This window comes from Nycticebus coucang, chromosome 7 (genome assembly GCF_027406575.1).
Source record: "Nycticebus coucang isolate mNycCou1 chromosome 7, mNycCou1.pri, whole genome shotgun sequence".
NCBI lineage: Eukaryota > Metazoa > Chordata > Mammalia > Primates > Lorisidae > Nycticebus > Nycticebus coucang.
This window is the reverse complement of record NC_069786.1, coordinates 86,113,397-86,131,591: the sequence shown is the minus strand read 5'-3', so window position 1 is coordinate 86,131,591 and position 18,195 is coordinate 86,113,397.

Genomic DNA, 18,195 nt, shown 5'->3' with positions numbered 1-18,195 from the left:
GAACTCAACTCTAACAAAAATGCTCAACCCCACCCAAAGGCATGGAAATTAAACAATCTTCTGTTGAATAACAGATGGGTGAAAGAAGAAATAAAACAGGAAATCATTAACTTCCTTGAGCATAACAACAATGAAGACACAAGCAACCAAAACCTGTGGGATACTGCAAAAGCAGTTTTGAGAGGAAAATTCATCGCTTTAGATGCCTACATTCGAAAAACAGAAAAAGAGCACATCAACAATCTCACAAGAGATCTTATGGAATTGGAAAAAGAAGAACAATCTAAGCCTAAACCCAGTAGAAGAAAAGAAATATCCAAAATCAAATCAGAGATCAATGAAATTGAAAACAAAAGAATCATTCAGAAAATCAATGAAACAAGGAGTTGGTTTTTTGAAAAAATAAATAAAATAGATAAACCATTGGCCAGACTAACTAGAAATAGAAAAGTAAAATCTCTAATAACCTCAATCAGAAACGATAAAGGGGAAATAACAACTGATCCCACAGAGATACAAGAGATCATCTCTGAATACTACCAGAAACTCTATGCCCAGAAATTTGACAATGTGAAGGAAATGGATCAATATTTGGAATCACACCCTCTCCCTAGACTTAGCCAGGAAGAAATAGACCTCCTGAACAGACCAATTTCAAGCACTGAGATCAAAGAAACAATAAAAAAGCTTCCAACTAAAAAATGCCCTGGTCCAGATGGCTTCACTCCAGAATTCTATCAAACCTTCAAGGAAGAGCTTATTCCTGTACTGCAGAAATTATTCCAAAAAATTGAGGAAGAAGGAATCTTCCCCAACACATTCTATGAAGCAAACATCACCCTGATACCAAAACCAGGAAAAAAGCCAAGCAAAAAGGAGAATTTCAGACCAATCTCACTCATGAATATAGATGGAAAAATTCTCAACAAAATCCTAGCCAATAGATTACAGCTTATCATCAAAAAAGTCATTCATCATGATCAAGTAGGCTTCATCCCAGGGATGCAAGGCTGGTTTAACATACGCAAGTCCATAAACGTTATCCACCATATTAACAGAGGCAAAAATAAAGATCACATGATCCTCTCAATAGATGCAGAAAAAGCATTTGATAAAATCCAGCATCCTTTTCTAATTAGAACACTGAAGAGTATAGGCATAGGTGGCACATTTCTAAAACTGATTGAAGCTATCTATGACAAACCCACAGCCAATATTTTACTGAATGGAGTAAAACTGAAAGCTTTTCCTCTTAGAACTGGAACCAGACAAGGTTGTCCTCTGTCACCTTTACTATTCAACATAGTGCTGGAAGTTCTAGCCAATACAATTAGGCAAGACAAGGAAATAAAGGGAATCCAAATGGGAGCAGAGGAGGTCAAACTCTCCCTCTTTGCTGACGACATGATCTTATACTTAGAGAACCCCAAAGACTCAACCACAAGACTCCTAGAAGTCATCAGAAAATACAGTAATGTTTCAGGTTATAAAATCAATGTCCACAAGTCAGTAGCCTTTGTATACACCAATAACAGTCAAGATGAGAAGCTAATTAAGGACACAACTCCCTTCACCATAGTTTCAAAGAAAATGAAATACCTAGGAATATACCTAACGAAGGAGGTGAAGGACCTCTATAAAGAAAACTATGAAATCCTCAGAAAGGAAATAGCAGAGGATATTAACAAATGGAAGAACATACCATGCTCATGGATGGGAAGAATCAACATTGTTAAAATGTCTATACTTCCCAAAGCAATCTACCTATTCAATGCCATTCCTATCAAAGTACCTACATCGTACTTTCAAGATTTGGAAAAAATGATTCTGCGTTTTGTATGGAACCGGAAAAAACCCCGTATAGCTAAGGCAGTTCTTAGTAACAAAAATAAAGCTGGGGTCATCAGCATACCAGATTTTAGTCTGTACTACAAAGCCATAGTGCTCAAGACAGCATGGTACTGGCACAAAAACAGAGACATAGACACTTGGAATCGAATTGAACACCAAGAAATGAAACTAACATCTTACAACCACCTAATCTTTGATAAACCAAACAAGAACTTACCTTGGGGGAAAGACTCCCTATTCAATAAATGGTGTTGGGAGAACTGGATGTCTACATGTAAAAGACTGAAACTGGACCCACACCTTTCCCCACTCACAAAAATTGATTCAAGATGGATAAAGGACTTAAATTTAAGGCATGAAACAATAAAAATCCTCAAAGAAAGCATAGGAAAAACACTGGAAGATATTGGCCTGGGGGAAGACTTCATGAAGAAGACTGCCATGACAATGGCAACAACAACAAAAATAAACAAATGGGACTTCATTAAACTGAAAAGCTTCTGTACAGCTAAGGAGACAATAACCAAAGCAAAGAGACAACCTATACAATGGGAAAGGATATTTGCATATTTTCAATCAGACAAAAGCTTGATAACCAGGATCTATAGAGAACTCAAATTAATCCACATGAAAAAAGCCAACAATCCCTTATATCAATGGGCAAGAGACATGAATAGAACTTTCTCTAAAGACGACAGACGAATGGCTAACAAACACATGAAAAAATGTTCATCATCTCTATATATTAGAGAAATGCAAATCAAAACAACCCTGAGATATCATCTAACCCCAGTGAGAATGGCCCACATCACAAAATCTCAAAACTGCAGATGCTGGCGTGGATGTGGAGAGAAGGGAACACTTTTACACTGCTGGTGGGACTGCAAACTAGTACAACCTTTCTGGAAGGAAGTATGGAGAAACCTCAAAGCACTCAACCTAGACCTCCCATTCGATCCTGCAATCCCATTACTGGGCATCTACCCAGAAGGAAAAAAATCCTTTTATCATAAGGACACTTGTACTAGACTGTTTATTGCAGCTCAATTTACCATTGCCAAAATGTGGAAACAGCCTAAATGCCCACCAACCCAGGAATGGATTAACAAGCTGTGGTATATGTATACCATGGAATACTATTCAGCCATTAAAAAAAATGGAGACTTTACATCCTTCGTATTAACCTGGATGGAAGTGGAAGACATTATTCTTAGTAAAGCATCACAAAAATGGAGAAGCATGAATCCTATGTACTCAATCTTGATATGAGGACAATTAATGACAATTAAGGTTATGGGGGGGGAAGCAGAAAGAAGGATGGAGGGAGGAGGGTGGGGCCTTAGTGTGTGTCACATTTTATGGGGGCAAGACATGATCGCAAGAGGGACTTTACCTAACAATTGCAATCAGTGTAACTGGCTTATTGTACCCTCAATGAATCCCCAACAATAAAAAAAAAAAAAAAAAAAAAACCACAAGAGTAATAAAACAATAATTATGTTTAACTACAAAGTTTTAACAATACATTTATACATGTAGATTACTTATGAAACAAATGTTTATTCAATGTCCACTGTGCTAGGGAGTGTCCTGGGTACTAACCCTGCAAAGATTTTTTCCCTTAAAGGAATTTAATTAATCCCTCATTCTCTGTGTCTCTGTGGCTCTTTAGACTGCTAGTATACTATGAATTTATACTATTGTACTATACTATGTATTTATTTTTTCCATATTGTATAAGTTATAGACATGTTTGATTAAACTTATAATTTCAGGAAAAAAAAAAATAAAAATAAAGTAAGCTGTATTTTGCATACATAAGCTTTGTGAGATACTGTAACTTTCTAGACTTCAAATGCATGTTCATTGCACACTTACTTTATAAATTTAGTCCCCTGGAAGCATTTCTTCACTCTTCTTTTTCTCAGAAATCCAACACCTTTCTGAATGCTGTTCCTGTCCCTTTTTTATAGTATCTTGGGGCTATTTTCTCCATCTTTGCTGCCAAATTACTTATATAAATTCCAATTATTTTTCACTTGAGTTATCATAACATCTTTCTGTGTTCCTGCCTTGTTTTGCCCTTATTGCAGTGAGTTTTATGATCCTATAACTTTTACTTATAGTATCATGTACTATCTTAATTAATTCTTTGATTAGATCCCTCTAACTTTCCATGTTATGCTAGCCTAGTAAGTATTATTTGGAGACCATATATTACACTCTAGTATAATTTACTTATGAATTAAATTTCAATCTTCTAATTACTAAAGCATTAATACCTTTTGAAAGCTGTTTGGCACAATTATGAGGTCAATTTCTTAAATCTTGATATTTGCTTGGAATTATGTCCATGGAGAAATTCCTCAGGTTTATCTGTTGAGACTTGCAGAACACAGAAAACTGAACTAATGCACATCAATACAAAAAATTATGAATAGAATAGTTAAATAATTAAAAACAATATTTTCAATGAAAGAAAAGGTAATCTGCAAGTATCAGAAACTAAGAAAAATAAAAGGCAGAGTTTTAAATGGCAGGTGAACCAATGAGAGCTCACAAAAATTTTGGGCTTGATATAGGCTCTAATAGGATGAGAAATTAACACCCACACAAGGGTAAGGACAATGTTCTCAGATCTACATAAGCAGGGGAGCCAGGAACTGAAGAAGTCAATTAGGGAACTTAAGGATGCAATAGAAAGTATCAACAACAGATTAGATCATGCAGAAGAAAGAATCTCAGAGGTAGAGGATAAAGCTCTTGAGATTATTCAGATAGTTAAAGAGGCAGAAAAGAAGAGAGAGAAAGCAGAACGTTCATGGACAGAATTATGGGACTCTATGAAGCATTCAAATATATGAGTTATAGGTATCCCTGAAGTGGAAGAAGAATGCCCTAGAGGAATGGAAGCCATTCTAGAGAATATCATAAATGAAAATACCACCAAACATCACCAAAGATTTTGATATACTCCTTTCAGAGGGATATCGGTCCCATGGTCGCCTCAACTCAAATAGGGCTTCTCCAAGGCACATTGTGATGAAACTATCTGAAGTCAGGACAAAAGAAAAGATTTTGCAGGCTGCCAGGAGTAAGTGCCAACTGACCTATAGGGGCAAATCTATCAGAGTGACCACGGATTTCTCTAATGATACTTTTCAAGTCAGAAGACAATCATCATTTATCTTTAATTTTCTTAATCAGAACAATTTTCCAGCCCAGAATTCTATATCCTGCTAAGGTAAGCTATAAAATTGATGGAGAAATCAAATCTTTTATTGATATGCAAACATTGAGGAAATTTGCTACAAGGACCAGCTTTACAGGAAATACTTCAACTTGTTCCACACACTGACCATCACAATGGACCTTCAGCAAAGTAAACATCCAGAAATTAAAGGACAGAACCCAGTTTCCACAATGATGCAAAAGACAAAACTAGGCAATGGACTTTCACAAAATAAGCTGAATAGATCACTACCACACTTATCAATTATCTCAATAAATGTCAATGGCTTGAATTCCCCACTGAAGAGGCATAGATTGGCTAATTGGATTAAAAAACACAAGCCATCTATTTGCTTTCTGCAGGAAACACACCTCACATCAAAAGACAAATTAAAACTCAGAATTAAGGGTTGGCACTCAATTTTTCAGGCAAACAGAATTCAGAAGAAAAGAGGGCTTGCAATCTTATTTCAGATATGTATGGATTTAAAGCAACCAAAGTCAAAAAAGACAATGATAGTCACTCTTATTGGTCAAGGAAAAAGTACAACAAGAAGACATTTCAATTTTAAATATTTATGCTCTCAATTTAAATGCTCCCAGATTCTTGAAACAGACCTTGCTTAGTATGAGCAATATGATATCCTATAACACAATAATAACAGAGGACTTTTACACCCCTTTCTCAGAGCTGGACAAATCCTCTAAACAGAAATTAAACAAAGATATAAGAGATTTAAATGAGACCCTAGAACAACTGTGCTTGATAGACGTATGTAGAACACTCCATCCCAAAGATAAAGAATATATATTCTTCTCATCGTCCCGTGGAACATTCTCCAAAATTGATCATATCCTAGGACACAAAACAAACCTCAACAGAATCAAAATAATTGAAATTCTACCTTGCATCTTCTCAGATCACAAAGCACTAAAAGCAGAACTCAATTCCAACAAAAACATTCAACCTCACACAAAGGCACGGAAGTTAAACAACGTTATGCTGAATGAAGGGAGGATGAAGGAAGAAATAAAAAAGGAAATCATTAACTTCCTTAAGATACAAGCTACCAAAACCTATGGAATACAGAAAAAGCAGTCCTGAGAGGAAAACTTATCGCTTTAGAAGTCTACATTCGAAAAACGGAAAGAGAGAATATCAACAAACTCACAAGCCATCTGATAGAACTGGAAAAAGAAGAAAAGTCTAAGCCTAAATCCAACAGAAGAAAAGAAATATCCAAAATTAAATCTGAGATTAATGAAATTGAAAAAAAAAGAATCATTTATAAAATTAATGAAATAAGGAGTTGGCTTTTTGAAAAAAGAAATAAAATAGATGAACCTTTGGCCAGTCTAACTAGAAATAGAAAAGTAAAATCTCTAGTAACTTCAATCAGAAATGATAAAGGGAAAATAAGAATAGATTCCACAGAGATACAAGAGATTATCTCTGAATACTATCACAAACTTTATACCCAGAAATTTGACAATTTGAAGGAAATGGATCAATATTTGGAATCACACCCTCTCCCTAGACTTAGCTCAGATGAAATAGATCTCCTGAACAGATCAATTTCAACCACTGAGATCAAAGAAACAATAAAAAATCTCCCAACCAAAAAATGCCCTGGTCCAGATGGCTTCACACCAGAATTTTGTCAAACCTTCATAGAAGAGCTTATTCCTATACTGCAGAAATTATTCCAAAAAATTGAGGAGGAAAGAATCTTCCCCAACACATTCTATGAAGCAAACATCATCCTGATACCAAAACCAGGAAAAGACCCATCTAAAAAGGAGAATTTCAGACCAATTTCACTAATGAATATAGATGCAAAAATTCTCAACAAAATCTTAGCCAATAGATTACAGCTTATCATCAAAAAAATCATACATCATGATCAAGTAGGTTTCATCCCAGGGATGCAAGGCTGGTTTAATATATGCAAGTCTATAAATGTTATTCACCATATTAACAGAAATAAAACCAAAGACTATATGATCCTCTCAATAGATGCAGAAAAAGCATTTGATAAAATCCAGCATCCTTTTCTAATTGGAACACTGAAGAGTATAGGCATAGGTGGCACGTTTGTGAAACTGATCGAAGCTATCTATGACAAACCCATAGCTAATATTTTACAGAATGGAGTAAAACTGAAAGCTTTTCCTCTTAGAACTGGAACCAGATAATGGTCCTGTGTCACCATTACTATTCAACATAGTGCTGGAAGTTCTAGGGAATACAATTAGATAAGACAAGAAAATAAAGGGCATCCAAATCAGAGCAGAGGAGGTCAAACTCTCTCTCTTTGCTGATGATATGATCTTATACTTAGAGAACCCTAAAAACTCAACCACCAGACTCTTGAAGTCATTAAAAAATACAAGTAATGTTTCAGGATATAAAATCAATGTCCACAAGTCAGTTGCTTTTTTATATGCCAACAACAATCAAGATGAGAAGTTAATTAAAGACACAACTCCCTTCACCATAGCCCCATAGAAAATGAAATACTTAGGAATCTACCTAACAAAAGAGGTGAAGGACTACTAAAGAAAATTATGAAACCTTAAGAAAGAAAATAGCAGAGGATTTTAACAAATGGAAGAACATACGATGCTCATGTTTGGGAAGAATCAACATTGTTAAAATGTCTATACTTTCCAGAGCAATTTACCGATTCAATGCCATCCCTATTAAAATACCAACATCCTATTTTAAAGATTTGGAAAAAATGATTCTACGTTTTGTATGGAACCAGAAAAAAACCTGCAAAGCTAAGGCAGTTCTTAGTAATAAAAACAAAGCCGGGGGTATCACCCTACCAGATTTTAGGCTGTACTACAAGGCCATAGTAGTTAAGACAGCATGGTACTGGCACAAAAATAGAGACATTTGGAGTCAAACAGAACAGGAAATTAAACCAGCAAAATACAGCCACCTAATCTTCGATAAACCTAACAAGAATGTCCACTATTCAATAAATGGTGCTGGGAGAATTGGATATCCACATGTAAAAGACCAAAACTGGACCTGCACCTTTCTCCACTCACAAAAATTGATTCAAGATGGATAAAGGACTAAAATTTAAGGCATGAAATGATAAAAATCCTCAAAGAAAGAATAGGAAAAATACTGGAAGATATCGGCCTGGGGAAAGACTTTATGAAGACTGCCATGGGAATAGCAACAACAGCAACAATAAACAAATGGGATTTAATTAAATTGAAAAGCTTCTGTACTTCCAAGGAGACAACAACCAAAGCAAATAGACAACCTACTCCATTGGGAAAGGATATTTGCATAACCAGACAAAAGCTTAGTAACTAGGATCTATACAGAACTTCAATTAATCCACAAGAAAGAAACCAACAATCCCATACATCAATGGGGAAGAGAGATGAAAAGAACCTTCTCTAAAGAAGACAGATGAATGGCCAGCAAACACATGAAAAAGTGCTCATCATCCCTAATTATTAGAGAAATGCAAATTTAAACCACCCTGAGATATCATTTAACTGATATAGGCCATTCTCACTGATAATTGAGATAATTTGTGCTCCCACAGGAGCAAACAAGGAGTGAAAGGAAAAGGAAAAAAGAACCTGCAGCTTTTTTGGGATAGGGGTCAGGCACTTTTTCTTTCGGTTGAGTTTTGTACCTGAAGATTGTTGTCTTGGAGTCGCAGCTTGTCTCAGCAGGGGTGACCTGGAGTTATTTCATTTCTCTCTCGGCTGGGCTCCCTGTCTTCAGCTTAACTGGAAATTTTCTGGATGTTATTCTTCTCTCTGGATAGGAGCTTCTGTCGGAGGCTGTTTCCAGTCAGCCATCTTGCCCGCAAATGGTTTTGAATACTGATTTCAGGAAACAGTGTGAGTGAGACACTGAAGGAAAGAAAGTCAATAGGATGTTGTCTTAGGATGTTTAGGCTGCTATAACAAATTAGGTTGGTTACAAGCAACAGAAACTTATTTCTTGCAGTTCCAAGGGCTGGGAAGTCCAAGATCATGGCACTAGTAAACGCAGTGTCTGTTGAGGGCCAGCTTGCTGGTTCCTGGACAGTTGATTTTTGCTGTGTCCTCACATAGCTCAAGGGGTTAGCTAACTCTCTGGTGTCTCTTTTACAATAGCACTAATCCCAGTTATGAGGGCTCTGCTTTCATGACCTACTCACCTTCCAGGTGGCTCTCCTTCTAATACCATCATCTTATGGGTTAGAATTTCAACATATGAATTCTGGGGAAACACAAACATGCAGTAATGGGTATATTATCAATAAAGTTACCACTTATTCTGGACTGTTGGAAAATTCTGGGTGATACAGGATAATACCTTAGACCAATGTTTTTCAAGCTTTTTTATCTTATGGTATACTTGAACCTATAATTAAACTTCTGTAGCACACTTAAATTATGTTGATAAAAAAAGTAAAAAAAAAGACTATAATTACTGTGTTTTGAACCTCTTTCAAAAATAATTTAATTAATGGTCTTTAGAAGTTTTTGTGGCACACTTAAGATCCTCTGATGGCATATCGGTTGAAAATCACTGCCTTAGACTTATACCAGCTGAAGAAAGAGGTGATTAGGATGTTTTTGCACTAACTCCCATCTGTCAGTGATTGAGGATTAATTCCCCAAAATGTTTTTTCTGACTTCTGCACAGCATAAGTGGGCTCTAACCAGATAAAACCCTCAGGCTTTGGAAGCTCTTCATGCAGAATTTTGGTCAATGTCAAGGCATACAGGTGAGACATTGACAATGTCTTCTATAGTTTCTTTTTTTCTTTTTTTTTATTAAGTCAAATACACATAGATCATGAATACATTCATGCATATGTGGGGTACAACATGCTGATTTTTTTTTTTTATACAATCTGATGTGGTTAGATCAAACCAATCAACATAGCGTTCTCCTCATTTACTTGATTATTGTGCCAAAACATCTATGTTCTATATTTGACAGATTTGATTTGTACCCTTGTCATATGCTCCATAGGTGTGGTCTTGCCTCTCCCTTCCCACTCCATTTCTCTCCTTCATCCTGGGCTGTAGTTGTGTTCTATCTTTCTTAAGAAAGTATGAGTAAATATAAGTAGGTTTCATAGAAGTACTGAGTACATTGGATACTTTTTCCTCCATTCTTGAGACATTTTACTCAGGAGAAGATATTCCAGATCCCTCCATGTAAACATAAAAGAAGTAAAGGCTTCATCTTTTTTAAGGCTGCATAGTATTCCATGGTATACATATACCACAATTTATTAATCCATTCATGGGTTGATGGGCATTTGGGCTTCTTCTATGACTTGGCTATTATGAATTGAGCTTCAATGAATAATCTGGTGCAAATATCTTTTTTTGCAAAGTGATTTTTGGTCTTTTGGATATACTCCTAGTAGAGGAATTGCAGGATCCAACGGCAGGTCAATTTTTAGATCCCTGAGTGTTCTCCAAACTTCTTTCCAAAAGGAACATATTAGCTTGCATCCCCACCAGCACTGTAGAAGTGTTTCCTTTTCTCCATATCCATGCCGACATCTGTAGTTTGGGATTTTGTTATGTGGGCTACTCTAAAGAGGTAGATGTAAGGAATAGAATTGAGAACCAAGAGATAAACCCAGGCACTTATTGTCATTTGATCTTCGATTAGCCTATCAAAAACTTAGATTGGGGTAAAGACTCCCTATTTAACAAATGGTGGTGGGAGAATTGGCTGGCCACTTGTAGAAGACTGAAACTGGACCCATACCTTTCACCTCTAACAAAAATTAACTCTCACTGGATAAAAGACTTAAACTTAAGACATGAAACCATAAAGATTTTTGGAAAGAGTGCAGGGGAAATACTTGAAGATATTGGTCTGGGAGAAAACTTTATGAGGAAAACCCTCAGAGCAGCTGAAGCAATACCAAAAATATATTACTGGGATATGATCAAACTAAAAAGCTTCTGCACTGCCAAGAATGCAGTAAGTAAAGCAAGTAGACTACCCTCAGAATGGGAGAGGATATTTTCATGTTACATTTCTGACAAAGGTCTGATAACCAGAATCCACAGTGAACTCAAACTTATTAATAAGAAAAGAACACGTGATCCCATTTCACTACGGGCAAGAGACCTAAACAGAAGCTTCTCCAAAGAAGACAGGAGCATGGTCTACAGACATGAAAAAATGCTCGTCTGCTTTAATCATCAGAGAAATGCAAATCAAAACCACTTTGAGATGCCATCTAACTCTAGTAAGAGTAGTCTTCTATAGTTTCAATTTAGCTTTTAGATAATTATTTAACTTAAATAAATATTGATGATGGACCAATTTTTCTATGTAATTTTTTTTCTCTCACTCTAAAAGTCAATTACTAGTTAATGTGGGTAATGTTAAGCTGCTATCTTTCATAGATAATGTGTGTGGTCTTTACCTACCCCTGGGATATATGTATAGTTAATTTTATGAAATTGAGTTACCAAGTTCTCATGGATCAGATTACTTAGTGTAATTTCTTGGGTTGGACTAGACTGCTGTTTTTCTTTGTAAAGAAATGCAGAACTTCCATTTCATAGGCCCTAGATCTGTCAATTGATTAAAGTGATTTCTTTCAGGGGTGTTAATTATGATCATGTAATAAAAGAGTGCATGGGTTCTTTGGGAGTGGACTCTATTTTTACAACATTGAGAACCAAACATGTCTGGATACATTTATATAGATGATATATCAAATATACTGAAGTAATTCATTTTTCAGTGTAATCCAAGACAATGAACAAATAAGTATAGAATATAGCCAGCTTTTTTGTTTAAACCAAGAAGCTTAATTGTCCTCAGAAAAGATGCCAGGAAATTTTTCACTAGTAAAGAATGAGAAAAAGGTTTACCCAGATATCAAAATTCAAGCTGTGATGAAATGACCTTGCCATATAGTGAGTCACAATTTCCAAATGAGTTGCTTTGAAAGTGTGGCTTACAACCACATTGTATGGTATGTCTGAAATATTTCTGCTATAAGAATAACACCTATTTTTAAAGAATTTATCCATGATTAAATTTATGTAACAAATTTAATCAAATGTCCTAATAAAATTGTGAAGAAAGTTGCCAGGACTGAAATAAGCAGTTTCAAGATCACAAGACTAAAATTGAGAAAATAGAAATGAGGATTTTGTGATTTTATTCTTATAAAATTAAGAAATTAATTAATGGTCAAAATAACATATGTAACAAACTGAATAAAACTGGTTTTCTGTTTTCCGCCAGGGTGTAGTTAAGATTATAGGACTAATGCACTGATCCAGAAATTAGCAGTGTGACTTCAAACTTTCAATCCTCTCTTGAATGAATAATATAAAGATATATCGTAGGACACTTACATTTCTTTAAACCTTTCAAAAGAGAAGATTATTTATACTCAAATTGCATAAAATCAAAATGTTTACCAAGATTTGTGGAATCAGGCTGGGGGTAGTGGCTCACACCTGTAATCTCAGCACTCTGGGAGGCCGAGGTGGAGGGATTGCTTGAGCTCAGGAGTTTGAGACCAGCCTAAGCAACAGTGAGACTCTTTCTCTAATAAAAGCACTAGTTGGGCATAGTGGCAGGAGCCTGTAGTCCCAGCTACTTGGGAGGCTGAGGCAAGGGGATCTCTTGAGCCCAAGAGTTTGAGGTTGCTGTGAACTACGATGCCACATTACTCTAACCAGGGCTACAGAGTGAGACCCTATCAAAAAAAAAAAAAAAAAAAAAAGAAAGAATCATTTCTTCTTATGGAAGAAATCATTATGGAGTCATTTCATGGAATTTAGGTAAGAGTCACTACGTCTTTTTTAAAATGAGATTTTAAAAATGCATTAGTTAATGTTTTGAAATTTTAATTGAGAGTGTCTTTGAGATAGTGTTATAATTTATCAACATAAAAAAACAGCATATCCAATCTTGGGACACTTTTTAATTTACTAAAATATGCGTATTTTCAGGATGAGGCTCAGTTCTTTAGAAGCTGTGACTAAGACATTATGTAAGCATTTGCACCTTTCTGATAGTCTTCCTAAGTATCAACAAGGGGTCCTTTTTTACTAGCAGAGGTATTTTCTTTCCCCTTGAGATTTCATACCATTTGAATATATGTTCTGTCTAACACATCTCCTTCCAAAATGTATGTGAGGTGCCCTGTGTGTAATGATGTGTGTGTGTTTGTGTGCATAGCAACAAAAAGTCCTCAGGCATCTCTATTATTTCTCCCTTCAGTAAATCCTCCATTAGAAAACTTCTTGAAAATGTTATCTATATGAACTGTCTCTATTTTTTCATGGTGAATTCACTCTTCATATCTCCCTATCAATTCTGCCTTAAACCCTCTTGGCTCCATTTCTTTAAGTCACAAACCCAATGTTTAATTTATGTCAACCACACAGCAACATTCTGGTATTACTGGCCATTCCACATCTTAGCAAATCCTCCTTTGCCAAATACTCATTTCTGGATGTTGAATGTTGTAGTTATGTGTCACTTAGTGACAGGGATACATTCTGAGAAATGTGACATTAGATGTGAATTATTTCATCATGTGTTAACATGACAGAGTGTACTTACCCAATCCTAGACGGTAGAGTCTACCATACTGAGACTATGTGGGTATGACTTATTTGCTCCTAGGCTACAAACCTCTACATCTTGTTAATGTATAGAATATGGTAGGCATTGTAAAACAATGCTAAGTATTTGTGTACTTAAACATATTTAACCATAGAAAAGGTACAGTGAAAGGTATATGTATGTATATACCACTGTGATATATACACATGGTTTGTCATTGAAATGTCCTTTGCAGCTCATGACTGTAGTTCCTCGGGCTGTAACAGGTCTCTTCTATTTTTTATTGTATGTTCTCATCAAAAATAATCATTTCCTATAGTTTCAATTACTATCCATAAAATTGAATCTCAAATTTGTTTATCTTGTCCAGGTCTCTCCTTTGGGCACAAATAAATGACTATTTGACACCTACCATTAGAGACCTTATAGGCATTTCAAATTCAACAAATCTAAATTGAGCTCTAATTCCCTTAGCTCACATTTTCCCCTCATTTTCCCCTCAGTAAATAGCCCAATATATCACTTACTTAGACAAACCATGGGAATTAACCTTGATATGTCTTTCTTCCTTACTGACTATAGTCAGTTCTTTTCTCAACTTTCATCTCCCCAGTATATGTTGAATTTGCCCACCTCTCCACTCATTAAAGTCTCTTGTTTATCAGCTTAGAACTAATATAGATCATTTGCCCTATTCTAAAGGAGTCTGCGGTTATCACATTAACATTGTACATTGTTGTTAAATAAAAAGGTGATGTACATTGCCTTACTGTGATGCAAAAAGACCAACAGTATTTCCTTTGTAGCCATCTTCAATTCTTCAATTATAGAATCCATTTCTTTAGCATTATAATATTATAAATGCAATTAAAAAGTGATGTTAATGCTAACTAAAAGAATCAGAATTATATAAATATTGTGTGGAGCTTATTTTTAGTTATGTATTTTTTTCTGGGATTAATAAAGACCAAAACATACAACTTTACAGTGTTATTTTATTTTATTTTTAATTAAAATGTGTATAAAATTAAAAATGTATAACATTTTGTATAAACTTGACACATGGAAATACAAATTTGTATATAATTTATGTTAATGTTTAAGTGTTTTCTTTTTAAATTAATTAAATTAAGAAATAAGATTGTATATACTGAGTATGTACATGTTTTGATATATGTATACATTGTTGAATCAAACCAAATCAAGCTATTTAAATATGTATTACCTCACCTACCTCACCTTATTTTTTGTGGTAAAGAACACTTAAGATTGCTATCTTAGCAATGAAAAAAATGCATAATTATTAACTATAGTCACCATGTTGGGCAATAAAGCTCATGAATTTATTTATCCTAACTGAAATTTTGTACTTTTTGGTTGACATCACAATCTCTCCCTCCCACCTTCGAATTTAGACTTTATTAATCACTATTCTACTGTCTATGTTTTGAGATTAACTTTTTGATATTCTACATGTAAGTGAGATCATGTATTTATTTACTGGTGCCTGGATTATTACATTTAACATAATGTCATCCAGGGTGATCTATGTTACAAATAACAGGATTTCTTCGTTCTTTAAAGGCTGTGGAATACTAATACACATATAACATTTTCTTTTTACATCATTTGTTGGTGGACACTTAGGTTTAGTCTATGTATTGATTATCATGAATTATGCTGTAGTCAACATGGGAGTGCACACATCTCTTCAACATACTGATATTTATTACTTTTGGAAATAGAGAGATTAATGGATTATATGGTAGTTCTAATTTTAATTTTTTGAGGAATCTTTGTATTGTTTTCCATAATGGCTGAAATAAGTTACATTCTCACCAACAGTGTACAGGTGTTTTCTTCACTTCCTGTTCAATACTTGTTATTTTTTGTCTTTTTAATGATAGCCATTCTAACAGGTGTGACGTGTTATCTCATTATGGTTTTGATTTGCATTTCTCTGGTGATTGATGATGTTGAATATTTTTACCTATGCCTGTGTCACTTGTATGTCTTTTTTTGAGAAAGGTCTATTCAGATCCTTTTCCCATTTTAAAATGAGGTTATTTGTGTTTTTACTATAGAGTTCTAGTTCTTTATACATTTTGCAGATGTATAATCCTTTATCAGATATACTGTTTGCAAATACTTTCTCCAATTCCATAGGTGTCTCGTCACTCTGTTGATTGTTTCTTTGGCTGTTTAGAAGATTTTTAGTTTGATGTAATTCTATTTGCCTATTTTTCCTTTTGTTGCCTGTGCTTTGAGTTTGTATCCAAAAAAATATTGCCCAGACTATTTTCATGGAGCTTTTCTCCTATTTTTTTTTCTAGTAGTTTTACCATTTCAGTCTTATATTTAAGTTTTTAATTCATTGAGTTGATTTTTGTATATTTTGTGAGATAATGGTCTGATTTCATTCCTCTGCATGTGGGTATCCAGTTTTCCCAATACTAGTTATTGAAAAGAATGTCCTTTTCCCATTGTGTTTTCTTGGTGCTTTGGTTGAAAAATCAATGACCATCAATGGATGGACTTATTTCTGGGAACTTCATCCTGTTTTATTGGTTCGTGCATCTGTTTTTATGCCAGTAGTGTGCTGTTTTACTGTAGGTGTTTAGCATATTTTGAAGTCAGGTAGTGTGATGCTAGCAATTTGTTCTTTTCGCTCAACATGCTTTGGCTATTTAGGGTCTTTTGTCATTTCTTGTGAATTTTAGGATTGCTTTTTTTATTTCTGTGAAAAGTGTAATTAAAATTTCAATAGGATTGAAATTTTTATTTCTGTGAAAAGTGTAATTAAAATTTCAATAGGATTGCATTGACTCTGTGGGTCACTTTGGGCAGTATGCACATTATAACAATATTAATTCTTCCAAGCCCTGAGCACAGGTATCTTTTCATTTATTTGTGTGTTTTTCAATTTCTTTCACTAATATTTCATGGTTTCAGTGCCTCCTGATTTAATTAAATTTATATCTAAGTATTTTATATTGGTAGCTATTGTTATGAGATTATTTTCTTGCTTTCTTTTTTTAAATAATTCTTATTATTGTATGAAAATATTGCTGATATCTTTAGGTTGATTTTGTATCCTGAGATTTTATGGAATTTGTGTATGACTTTTAACAATTTTTTTTTTTTTTTTTGGTGGAGTCTTTAGGGCTTTCTATATCATGTCATCTGCAAATAGGGACTATTTAACTCCTCTCTTTCCAAATTGAATACCTTTTATTTCTTTCTCTTAACTAATAATTTTAGTCTTATGTTGAGTAGAAATAATGGGAGTAGGCATTTTCATCTTGCTCCTAATTGATCTTTGAGGCAAAACTTTTAACTTTTCACCATTGAATATGATGTTGGCTGTGGGATTGTCATATCTGGACTTTATCGTGCTGAGATACATTTCTTCCATACCTAGTTTGTTGAGAGCTGTTATCATGAATGAATGTTGAATTATGTTAAATGCTTTTCTACAGTTATCGAGTTGATTATGTGGTTTTTGTCCTTCTGTTTCTTCATGATTCAGTCTTGGTAGGTTATATGTGTCTAGAAATATATCTATTTCTTCCAGGTTATCCAATTTGTTGATGTATAATTGCTCATAGAAGTCACATTGTATTGACTGCCTGATACTGCATGTAATGTTTTTATTTTTATTTTTATTTTTTTGTAGAGACAGAGTCTCACTTTATGGCCCTTGGTAGAGTGCCGTGGCCTCACACAGCTCACAGCAACCTCCAACTCCTGGGCTTAAGCAATTCTGTTGCCTCAGCCTCCCGAATAGTTGGGACTACAGGCGCCCGCCACAACGCCCGGCTATTTTTGGTTGCAGTTTGGCTGGGGCTGGGTTTGAACCCGCCACCCTCAGTATATGGGGCTGGCGCCTTAACGACTGAGCCACAGGCGCCGCCCTGCATGTAATGTTTTTAAAAAACTACATACTTAGGAAAACACATCATTGTTTACTTTAAACAATCAAATTGATATCAATATAAGTAGATAAACAACTTAATACCTCTATAATACACATATGAGAAAGACAAAGATTAGACTTGCTTGCAGTACCTTTCTTACACATGCATGTCATCATCTAGTTACGACATGCGGTAATTAGGAGCTAAGAAATTAGAGGGAAGAAACACGAACCTTTTTTGCAACTGTGACTCACGTATTCATAAACTTACTGTTTAACAGCAGGGGGCATACTTTCTTTTCTGATCTTTTTTTTCCTGGTGGGAGCTGTTCTGGATATCTGTTTAATTCTGCAGTGCTGTTTCTCTTTGTCTCTTACATATACGTGATACACAATTTCGTGAATTCTTGATTAATTTGGTCTCATAAAGGGTGAAATGCAACTATAATTTTATGTCTCTGAAAGGTTTGAGAAAATATTAGATAAATGTTACATTTAAAATTCATATAGATAAAACCCAAGTAAGTGGATTTCCTACTGAATTTGGAAAACTTGAATGAACAAGATATTTAAAATGGCAAAAAGTAGTTAGGATTTTAGG